Here is a 12,257-nt window from a genome sequence, read left to right as displayed (position 1 = left end):
CGGGTTTCAAGTAAATCCGAGTGAAACACATCAGCTATAAAAAGAAAATAATGGAACAACAGAAACGCCGAAGTGCAACAAAAACAAACACCAATGCAACATACCAGAAACTTTTTTTATAACAACTGCCGAATTCCTGATAAAACAGAGACTTTTAATGTCTGCTTATTAGAAAATGCATCTTGTGTCTGCAATATATCTGAAGTCACTGGCTACAGTTTAGTTTAATTTAAATATCATCTTTCTATTACTTACATAATGGCATTGCTTATCTTCTTCTGTTATATATGAATGAGATTTTAGTTTATCAATAACTAGCAAAACATAGATGTTCAATATTCATAAAACATTGAGAAGGACTATGAATTTAGGAGCTAATAGTTTCAAATAACTTTTGGTTACTGTCCATGGCATGTGTTGGTGTTTACATTTTTAGACAACTAACACTGCATTAAAATCGTACAGGAGAAGGTATTTTGTCAGCGCATTGTGTTTTGTACTATTATTTGTCTTTTCTGTTATTTATTTTTGCCATGGCATTACCAGTTTGTTTTTGACTAATTTTTTTTTATAAATGATAGGTGAACGAGCTGTTTTCAAGGTATGGGTTCTAAATAATGACACATCTTGTTTAGATTAATTATTTCACTCTCGTAGTGGTTTTAACCATATTTGGAGTCTTAAAAATTCTAAAGAACTTCTGGATGATTTTTAATCTTTGTCTTTTTCTGAAATTAGTTCTAACAAACTTTTGATCTTTCAACCCTGTAAACCACCATTTCCCATGTGAAATTACAACTTTGGAAATACTGTGAACGACAAAATTATTTTATATTTCTTCCTGCATGACGTTTACATTCTGACGTCAAACACGCATTTGAATTCTGTCACAGGACTTCAAATATTTCAATCCTTTATGGGTTACATATATAAGAAAGCAATGAATGTGGTTGTTAAATTTGATAGATGTTTTTTGTGCTTTTTTGTTAAATATTTGTTAGGTTTTGTTCTTATTGAGATCGTTACACAGTGATGACTGCTGTATCCCTATTTTGTCAATTTTACCTCATAGGGATAGATATATCAGGGGCGGATCAATGATTTTCGAAAGGGGGGCGAAGTTTTTAAAAATATTTTGGGACCTTTTTGGGGATAAAAACATAAAAAAGGTGTAATATGCACTTTTTTAACGGTTCCTGCAATATCTATGTAACAACTAGTCTATAGCTACACGTTCAATAGTCAAAATCTACGTAGAACTACGTAGCATCTACGATGTTGAACGCAACCCTGATAATATGTAAATTTGATGTGGGACTTGTTAGTAAACAATAGACATGGGAAATTCTCGCCGTTTTGTTGTAGGTTATGTTATCATAACCTCACAGATTTCTTGTTGTAAACAAGATATACGCCGGGGTATTCAATGAAATGTACATTTCGACCGACACCAGTTAAAAAAGACAAACAAGCAATTTTTATCCAAATGTTTGGTTGATATGTTTCACCCAACAAATTTAAGGGAAGTGAGGGGTTCCAAATCAACCAAAAGCTACGAATTAGTCTGAAATGACAACGAATTTATGAATGACGGCCGACAAATGGAGACAAAAAGGCCACACCCAGCAGGCAGGTTGCAGTCTTTCTTGAAAAAAGTATTTAATATATCAGTTCGGCGAACAGACATTCCGGTCAGATATGCAAACCCCTGCCACAAAAAAAATAATTTCGTTGGAAATTTTCGTTTCTAATAGCAAAAACAGTGGACAAGATTGTTGTTTTCAATCAAGATACAGCCATAATTTTTGTTTAAGGCAAAAATCAGAGTCACTTTTTCTTCTCTCAAGTACTCAGACTGTCTCCTCAAATCAAATGGTTCGTACCTTAGACTTTAAATATATCTAGAGCTTATACTGACTGGGGATCATTACTCAGTTATATTATTTTTAATTATCATTAAACATGTTTTAGTAGGTAAATAATATTGCTTAGGTGCTTTTTTTCATGAGAGTGTAATAGTCTATAGAGTATTACTTTCTGTTTGGTGGAAAAGTGAAATAGAAGTCAATACGTTCTTGCTCAATCCTGTATCGCTTTGAAGGTTTCATGATTGTCATCCTCAGCCTACGCAATATGTAACTGTAATTTGAATTTCAAAATGACTGAGCGACGTTTTGTTCGACGCACTGGTCAACTCCACCATAGAGAATCACATGACTTTGACAATCAGTAAATTCCAGCGAAAAATATCTTTATAAGTAAAGAATTGTCGCATAAAAAATAAATAATAGAGTACACGGGAAATGGCAAAGTTCACGAAGTCTAGTCTGTGATTAATCATTTTACAAAAATAAAAAAATAAAAAAACGAACAAAAGAGGGGGGGGGGGGCGTACGCCCTCTACGCCCCCTCTGGATCCGCCACTGTATATGATAGACACGGTTTAAACTAACGACTTTAAAGCTTAATATTTCAGAGGTATAATAAAAACTAAGGGTTTTCTACCTGAGGAATAGATTACCTTAGCTGTATTTGGCAAAACTTTTAGGAATTTTGGTCCTCAATACTCTTCAACTTCATACTTTATTTGGCCTTTTTAACTTTTTTGGATTCAATCGTCATTGGTGAGTCTTTTGAAGACGAAACGCGCGTCTTACGTTATTACAAAATTTAATCCTGGTATCTATGATGTGTTTATATGCATAACATTGAGAATGGAAATGGGGAATATGTCGCATTTTGTATATACGAGCCTTATGATATGAGATTTCCGTCCGTCCATTGTCCTTGACCTCATTTTTATGGTTCTGTTTCGACATGAACACCCCCACCCCCCCCCCCCCCGAATTTTTGGTAATGTTAATTTCTCTCTTATTTTTTGAGTACAGGACAATTATATTTGGTATGTGTCTTCCTTGATCTAGTACTCATTTCATTGATCAGTAACCAAGGTTAAGTCCTTATCTCAGATACCATTAACAATAGGTCTACTTTACTTTGGTGTATGAAAAGATTATAAGGTGTGTATGTCCAAGTGGCAGGCGTCACCTTTGTTGACTTCATACACAGGGTTCAGAGGTAAAAGTTAAGTTTTTAACATGATTTTTAGTTTTGACTGTTTTTCTAATACTGAATACAATAGGTAAATTATTATATCTATTTCAAGATGTACATATCAGTCTTGCAAGTTATATTTGACATTGACCTCGCTTTCATGGTTCTTTCTTCAATGATAAGTTTTGTGTGTTTTGGTCGGTTTTTCTTAAACTATTAGCAATATGTCAACTAAATGTGTTGTATGCAATGATTGTTAGTTTATATGTCTGTCTGACATGTGTCATCTAACCTTTAATTTATTTTCGTGGTTCATTGGTCAATGTTAATCTTCCTGATAAATATTGTTTCCAATATACTAGTAAGCTTTTTTTCAAATTTATTTGATGCAAGGAATCCCATTCGAAGAACATTAAACAGTCGAAGGCCGCAAATGGGTCTTCAATACAGCGAAAACATCCCGCAGCCAGAGTCGTGCTTCACCTGGCCCCTAAACAAAAATATGTCCTAGTTCAGTGATAATGGACGCCATAGTAAACTCCGAAATATATAAAAGATACTGTCTGTCTAGCAGCATTTTGATGATTCATTTGTCAATATAGAGTTTTAATGATTTGATATGTTTCTTTAAAACTGTAAGAAAAAGGACAATCATATTCGAAATATGGAATGATTGTAAGGTGTATATGTATTTCCGGCTTGATTTTTTTTACCTTGACCTCATTTGCTTTGATCGTGTTTATGTCTAGGAGACTCTAGTAGTACACATTTATATTTAGGATTATCAACATAAAATTGATGGTCAGCAAAGCAAGGGAGACATTTCAACATGTGCACTCTTGTTGATTTTTCTATTATATTGCGTACTAACTCTTTAAGTGACATATCTAGGTATTTCAAAAAGAATGTTACTTAATATTGAGTACAAGAGAAGATAGTATTCGTATGATTTCATATCTTCATTAATAAGCTAAAAAAACCAAATTTTTGAACCCTAGATTTTTTTTACCAACAATGACCAAATGTTATCACATTCTGAAACGGACAAGAAGCAAGATATTGTCCGTTGTTTACACTTGATGCCAAATGCATACATTTGACGTTAAACATGTAGTTTAAGCACACATCACTTCGCGGAACTTTTCGTTACAAATTTTAAAAAAATGACTAGAATTGAATGAAATGTTTATTTAGCATTAGAGTAGAGATCACTGCATTGTATTTGAAGCTTTGCGTGGGTCTATCGGTAGTTGTACTGTCGCAAACATGGCAACGATCCGTTTATCGTTTCTGCAAACTTCCACCTCATTCCAAACATTCGTTTTTCAGATCTTCGTTCAGATAACACGTTCGTGATAGTTATATTTCCATTTATCTTTAAGTTTTTGCTTCTAATAATCGTTCTTGTTACCTCTCAATAGATGCTATCTTTGGTCATTCATGCTATATCCTTATTCCATCTTCTGACCATTACATCACGTATGGTGGAATCATGAAAATATGCTGTATAAACCCTAATGTGTTTTCTTATTTCTATGTCTTGTACCTTTTTACCAGATAGTTTAAGCATACTTTCAAATTCATTCAAATCTAATTTGTTTGGTCATCTGGATTCTGTAGCTTTCCTTTGTAGTGTTTTTGTTGTTTCACAAAATCGGAGAAATTCTCTGTAATTTTTACATCCATTGACATCTTTTTTATTTATTTTAAGTAATGCTTGGATGGTTTCTTTCTGGATTTGAATAGTTCACGAAGCTTTTGTCGTTGTCTTCCCTGGAAAGGTTTGGCATGCTTCTTTGTTATTTGATGATTTATCTCAGGACTTAAGGATGTTTGCTTGTAATTTTTTGAAATTTTTGTCAGATTTTCGGAATCCTCTGGTTTAATCCATTTGAATGCCCATTGACCCCCACTTTTCTTTTTATAAATCTTTTGCATGTATAATTATAAGCCATTTGTAAAAGTCTTATAAAATCTTATTTATTTTTTAATAGTTTTTTAGAACTTCAACTTGTCAATGATAAAGCTAAGAAAAATCAAGAGAGAACATTTTTCCGCCAAAATTTCAATGGCTAATATCTCGATAACAAGCACATTGACCTCGATATATATTCTTTTTGCTTTTTTGTTTCCTTAATTCCTTAATGGGCGTGCACGCTTGTCTTGTCATCCATGTGAAATTAACATTTGATTTTACAATTAGTAAATTTGCGTAAACCCTCATCCCTGAATACTTGAAACTTATTTGCTTTAGAGTTGTGTTTTGCTATAATTGGAACTTTTGCAATATGAACACAACACTTTTTTGTCCATTTGAAATAATGTGCTTGTATTAAAAACTCTGAAGACATCCATTGTTCTGTCCTTTGCAAAGACTTTTCCAAACTTGATAACTTAGAATAAAGGAACCTGCAGTAGGGACTTCTTTCTAAAACTAATTGTCTGGAAATATCATTCCGATGGGACTATCTATTGTAGACTTACTTAACTGTTTATGTTTTGCAGAGGAATCAATAGTTTTTCGTCGATCAATTCCTATCAGAAATGTCATTTTTCAAGTCAAAATTATCTGTCACTTATAGTCTGTTGTCTATGTTAAAGCTATCTTTATCTTCTATCAACTCTGTGGTAGACGACACATATGTTTCTGTTGCAGTGTTATTTCGATTTGTCTGTCTTTGTCTGTAAAACACTTTTGTTTTGGAAATTTAATAGGATGCATATTGAATGCAGTTGCCAATGTTTGACTTGATTCAGTCATTTCAAGAAACATTGTATTGTCAATGCCTTCGGTACCCTCAGGGTATTTGTAATATATGAGTCGAAGCTTGGATTTACCGTTTCGTTCTTAACTTCTCCGCTGATGGTGTAGGCATTGAGTGTAAAATCACTTTCCCTCATTTATTCCTTTATTCTACAGATTCTCTATAATTAGATTCCTAGTAAACTTTTAACTTATTTCGACCAGAAAAGTTGCTTGTGGTACATGGTTCGCTTCATTTATATACAGTTACTGTATCGTTTTGATTCTCTTCAAAAAGTTTCGCTGATTGTGTTGGTCATGAATGCGAAATCCATCCCTGTCATCCATACTATTCTAAATAATCAGTTTTAAATTTCAAAGTTTAAGTAGGCATCAATTTGCATCAGGTAAAACTACTCCCAGACGTCCGCAAAACGTCAAATAAGATATGACTATCTGTTAATTATTGTATTAAGTAGTTCGTTGGTATTAGGAAAATAAAAGTTTTAGGGATATTAACTTCGATGCGTGGATATCTATGTAAAAAAAACCAATAACATATATTATACTCGGCCATTCAAGAAACTAGATATGTTCTATAATAGGCTATTAATATATCAATAAATATAGGGAAAATGGGCATACAAACTCTTTGAATATTTTTAAAAGAAAACAATATTGACAGAATTTTCTCATTGTTTATGAATGAAACACTTGAAACACTCGTCTACGGTTATTGATTTGTTACCGACGGTAGAATAAGAAATTTTTAAGAACAATCTTTTAATATAGAACATGGTTGTAGTAAGTAAGAAATATGACAGCTGTTATTTATTCTTTTGATGTCAGTAGGACAACCGGATGTGTTTGACCTATTTAGTTGCCATTTGATGAGAAACTTTCCGCTTTGAATTTCGGCAAAATGCCGCAAAACAGAATTAAACGGAGATTTCGGCCTTACAAAATTAGAAATCATTAAGGAAAAAAAAAGGTTCAAACATGATTATTTAATTTTTCAATACCATAGATAAGCCTAACAACAGGTGAAAGATCAAATCATTTTTTATCAAAGCCCCAAGTCGCATCCCCAGAAAATCTTATGGACCATTCCATTATGCATAACTATACAGTAGACCAGAGCCCTGGGGTCAGCAAACTGTATCGCCATGAGAGATACAGTTATATTCAGGGGTGTCTCGAATGTTGTATGAATTTATGTACACGATGTAAGAAACCTGACAAATGCTGAAATTCAGTTGTCTCTGTAGGTTGCTATATAGGTTATATTTGTGTTGTCTATTGTTTAATCATAACAGACCGTTCATTCTCATTTTTAATTGTTTAACACTTGTTAATTTTAAGGCGTTTTATTACATTGTATTTGTAACTATATATGATTATGATGTTTCTCATTGATGAGGTGCATTTGCTAACGACGATGACATTGGTCTTTTAGTGGATACGCGGGGCATTTTTCATTGAAACAGATACCATAGCTTACACGTATTGTTGTATGTATATATGTAAACAGCTTTTATTTGCAAAATGCCAACTTGCTTAATTTAAAACTAATATATATAAAAATATTATTCATACCGATACATTCAGAATTGTTTTTTTCGCAGTAAAGCATATTTTTTTTCTCTAAAAGTATGATATATTTAAAGTTTTGTAATTGAGAGGTTGGCCAGTCTAGCAGCAATAACATATGATTATTTATTGCTTTACAGTAAATGGTTATCAAAGGTACCTAGATTATAATTTAGGAAAACTGTACTAATATACACTTTCATTGAATTGAGTAAGCCATATGTTTTAAACATTTGAAAAAAAAATATAAACGAAGATGAAATACACCTTATATTATCAATAATTACTCAATCAAACATCATCTATCACGACATAAGTCTGTACATTTTACAAGCCACACCTTTAAATTGTTAACCTATTAATTAATAATAATGTACCACTTACCAAAATAAACATTAGAAAACTCAAAATGTATTGTACAGAGACTACTAACTCATACTGAATTAAACCAAAATTCAATTCAACGAATTCACATTTCCTGTTGGTTTTTAAATGTATACGTTAATTGCAATATCTGTTTAGATATATTGCTGCTTCCTGATACGTCTTTTTAAGGCAAAGTAATTATTTATGAAACTACAAAAACAAATATCATGAAAGAAATTGATAACATTCAAATTTATTTTACTTGAATTCTTCATATTGAAGAATAACGTGATATTATATTGAATATTAAATTCAAATTGCCTCAAAGCTATCACATTTTGACCACATCATTCACATTACTGTCATCTTCTACACGTTATTCCGATATGTTATACAGCCAATATATTTTAAGATAATGTTTTGTGTTCCTAATTTGTTACTGTTAATACGGTGTTTTCAATCTAAAGATTTACGTAACTTAATGTATATTATATTATGAAATAAAAATAGTTGAAGATGATCTTCATGCAATATTCATGCATGTTCATGCATATTGATGCATATTCGTGCTTTCCGTTTATAATACTGTAAACGTGGCAATGTTCAATTTAATCAGTAAATAGTAATGAGACAACTCTTCATCCAAGTCACAATTTGTAAAAAAAAAAACCATTGTAGGCTCAAGTACAGCCTTCAACACAGAGCCTTGGCTCGCACCGAACAGCCCATCTCTTAGAACTTGATGCAGTAAGTCAGCGATGCTTGTTGTATCAAATGATTTGAAGGTGTACAGGTTTATCTGGCAGATAAACAACTTCATATATATGGTTGTTTGTATCAACCTTTTTTAATATTTTTTTGCCGAAGTCAGTTAAGAAAGAACTGCTTCTGATGGATAAATTATATTTTCTACAATGGTGCCCAACTATCTGTATATATCACTTTGAGGACTATTTGGAGACCCCGTCCCCTTCAGACACTTTGAAAAAGGAAATTTTCCATATTCTGTTTTCTGCTTTAATCAGTTTGAGAATAGATCAACGATTAGTTGCACTTCTGTGTTGACATGAATTATCATTGATATGATCATAATTATAAATTGACTGTTTACAAAACTTTAATTTTTGAAAAACTTAGGCTTTTTTACATCAGGAATAGATTACCTAAGCTGTATTTGGCAAACCTGTAGGAATTTGTGCTTATCAATGCTCTTTAACTGCATACTTTATTTGGACCTTTTAACTATTTTTTAAACGAGCGTCATTGGTTGGTCTAATGTAGAAAAACACGCAGTTGACGCAAATACAAAATTTATATCCTGGTATCTATAAAGCCAGACTATTTGCTGGGTATCAAATGAAGATTCAAGTCGGTATGAAGTTTAACAATTTAATAAACAAGAATATAAACGATGATACAATATTGAGTCCGGTGTTTACGGTTTAAGAACTTATCCAAAACTGAATATAAATTAGTTTTAAGAAGTATATAAAACAGAATAATTTAGAAATACATGTAACAACGGATTACGCAATTATTGTCCATCGTTCAGATAATCTGCTAAAAACTGTCTTTGACACGTAGATATGAAGTCCATTATTGGATTAGCAGAAACATACATTTTAAACCAAAAATAATTGTGTGTAAATATTTGAGCTAAAAATGACAATTGAAAGATATAGTATTTTAAGTCAGAAAGATGATAGTCCAAATAATTAGCATGCTTTTCGTCCGGTCATATCTATAGAGAGTTTATTTGCATTACTATTACCACAACTCAGTTGGTCTACCATTTGGAGGCCAGTGTGACGCTTTCAGGTAGACAAATAAAACACAAACATTTAAATAGAGACCTCCTCAAAAAGGAAAAAAGAAGAAGAAAAAAAAAAGGCAATTTGCAGGTAAAATTAGCGTGTTTCTTTAGCCTTGTAATAAATGATACAAATCAACAAATATAAACTGTAAAAAATCCTATTCTCATTAAATCGAATAATTTCTAGTTCGTATTTGCAATGTCAAGGAACGGTAATTTGAATATTGGTTTTCTTTTTTTCTTTGTTATTTGTGTTAATTTGAATAAATATCGATTTGATTTACCAGAATGCAATATAAACGCGCATACATTTTTTTCTTATCTCATTTGAACATATTTCTGATAACTGAAATCAAATATAGATATGAAAATAAGAAGATGTTGTATGATTGTCAATGAGACAACTCTCCACAAAAGACCACAATGACACAGAAAGTAACAACTATTGATCACCGAACGGCCTGCAACAGTGAGCAAAGGCCCCGAAATGACATATGTAAAACTCTTTGAAAGAGAAGTCTAACGGCCTGATTTATTGTCTCGCCTTGACTGCGAGACAAATTTCTGCCCGGCGTCGGCGGCGTCAACAATTTATTAGTTTGTGATTAGGTCTAGTTTATGGTGAACCGCAAGTGGTAGGTCAATCATAATTCGTATGCAGTTGCGTTAGCATTGGCACATATCATTACCATATAGATTATTTGGCCAAACCCTCTCAGTCATGGTCTATTGACCTTGAAACTTTTGTTATTTTACATGTATTTGTTTGTAATAAGGTCAGTTTATGGGGAACCACTAGTGGCATGTCAATGATATATGGTATGCAGTTGTATAAGCATTAGAAAATTTCATTTCAATTGAGAATATTTGGCCCCGTCCTCTCAATCATGGTCTATCGACTTCGAAACTTTTGCTTAGTTAACATGTATTGTGATTAGACAAGTTTAAGATGAACTGCTAATGTTAAGACTATGCTATATTGGCATTTGCAAGTATCTTTTCCATGGAGATTATATAGCCCAACATTCTCTTCATGGTTCTTTGACTTTGAAATTTTAAAATTGTTTACAAGTTAATGTTTGTGTTCAGGTTTTTTGAAAGGGAACGACTTATAATAAGTTAATGGTATTTGATATGCAACTGTTATAGCATTGCCACATCTAATTTACATGGAAACATATTATCGAGAGCCCAACCCTCCCCTTATCATTGGACAGAGGTGCAACAGAACAACACAAGAACAGTACAAAACAATAAATAAAAAAACACATACAATGTATGATCAATAGCAACAAACAACATTCCCTGATTTACAGGCTCCTGGCGTGAGATAGGCACATTAATAATGGCGGGGTTCAAGGTGTTAACGGTCGCAAAACAATGGTGTAACAGTACAACATACATGTATGAACAAACTTTGAAAATTAGTTCAAAAGGTTTTAGCTCATAAATACAAAGCAAAAACAAGTAATAAAACATAGAGTGGAGGCGGCGGGATATTAATACATCCCCACAAAAAAAAAAAAAAAAAACCCACTAAGTAGAGACCTAAAAGAACTCAAAGTTACTGGCAGCTTTTTCAAAGTCAAAAACAATAATAAAACAAAATGAATATTTTAAGGTAAAATATAATGGACTTTTATTGCTAATAAACATTGATGATAGAATATACACATATCCAATTACAATTTACATTAAAAGAGGGACAAAAGATACAAGAGGGACAGTCAAACTCATAAATCGAAAATAAACGCCATGGCTAAAAATGAAAAAGACAATCAGACAGACAATATTACATTTAACACAACATAGAAAACTAGGGGTGATCTCAGGTGATCCGGAAGGGTAAGCAGATCCTGCTCCACATAACATGACTCAATAATACAGGTAAGTTTTGGCCTATTTATTTAATTCATTTTCCTCATCATATAAAGCAAAAATTTAATACGCTTTAACCCTGCCTGCGTAAATATACATTCAAAATCGCCAAAACGCAGTAGTTTCTATGAACATATGTAAAATTATAGGAGAGTTCCTCTCTACATATATAGCTAGCTTGATATGTTTACTTAGATATAGGAAGATGTTGTGTGAGTGCCAATGAGACAACTCTCCATCCAAATAACAAAGTAAACCATTATAGGTCAATGTACTTTGAATTTAAAAACAAGTGAAAAATTTATTTAAAACAAACTAAGTCTACAATGTCATGCTGAGTATATATATTTTTAAATAAAAAAAAAAGACTGATGCTTTTTTTCTTTCGTTGAAACCTATACTGTACATATGCAGAACGTGTTGAATATGTTATTTGTTAGACGGTAACATTTGCCATTACATTTTGAAAACTAAGGACTTTTTAATTAATCTTTAGGTGAGTTTTTGAATACTGGCTAAATATTTACATGTTGTAGTCGCATTATTATTATTTACGATCATTTGTATGAACCTTATTCTTTAAACTTTTACTAACGTTGAAATAAAATTGAGAATGGAAATGGGGAATGTGCCAAAGAGACAACAACCCGACCATAGAAAAAAACAACAGCAGAAGGTCACCAACAGGTCTTCAATGTAGCGAGAAATAACTTACATGTAACAAGATACAAGACTAATAAATCGGATTTCTTGACGCGCGTGTTTCGTCAATATAAAACTCATCGGTGGTACTCAAATAGAAACATTAACTAG

This window comes from Mytilus galloprovincialis, chromosome 5, assembly GCF_965363235.1.
Source record: "Mytilus galloprovincialis chromosome 5, xbMytGall1.hap1.1, whole genome shotgun sequence".
Classification (NCBI taxonomy): Eukaryota; Metazoa; Mollusca; class Bivalvia; order Mytilida; family Mytilidae; genus Mytilus; species Mytilus galloprovincialis.
This window is presented reverse-complemented; position numbering follows the sequence as displayed.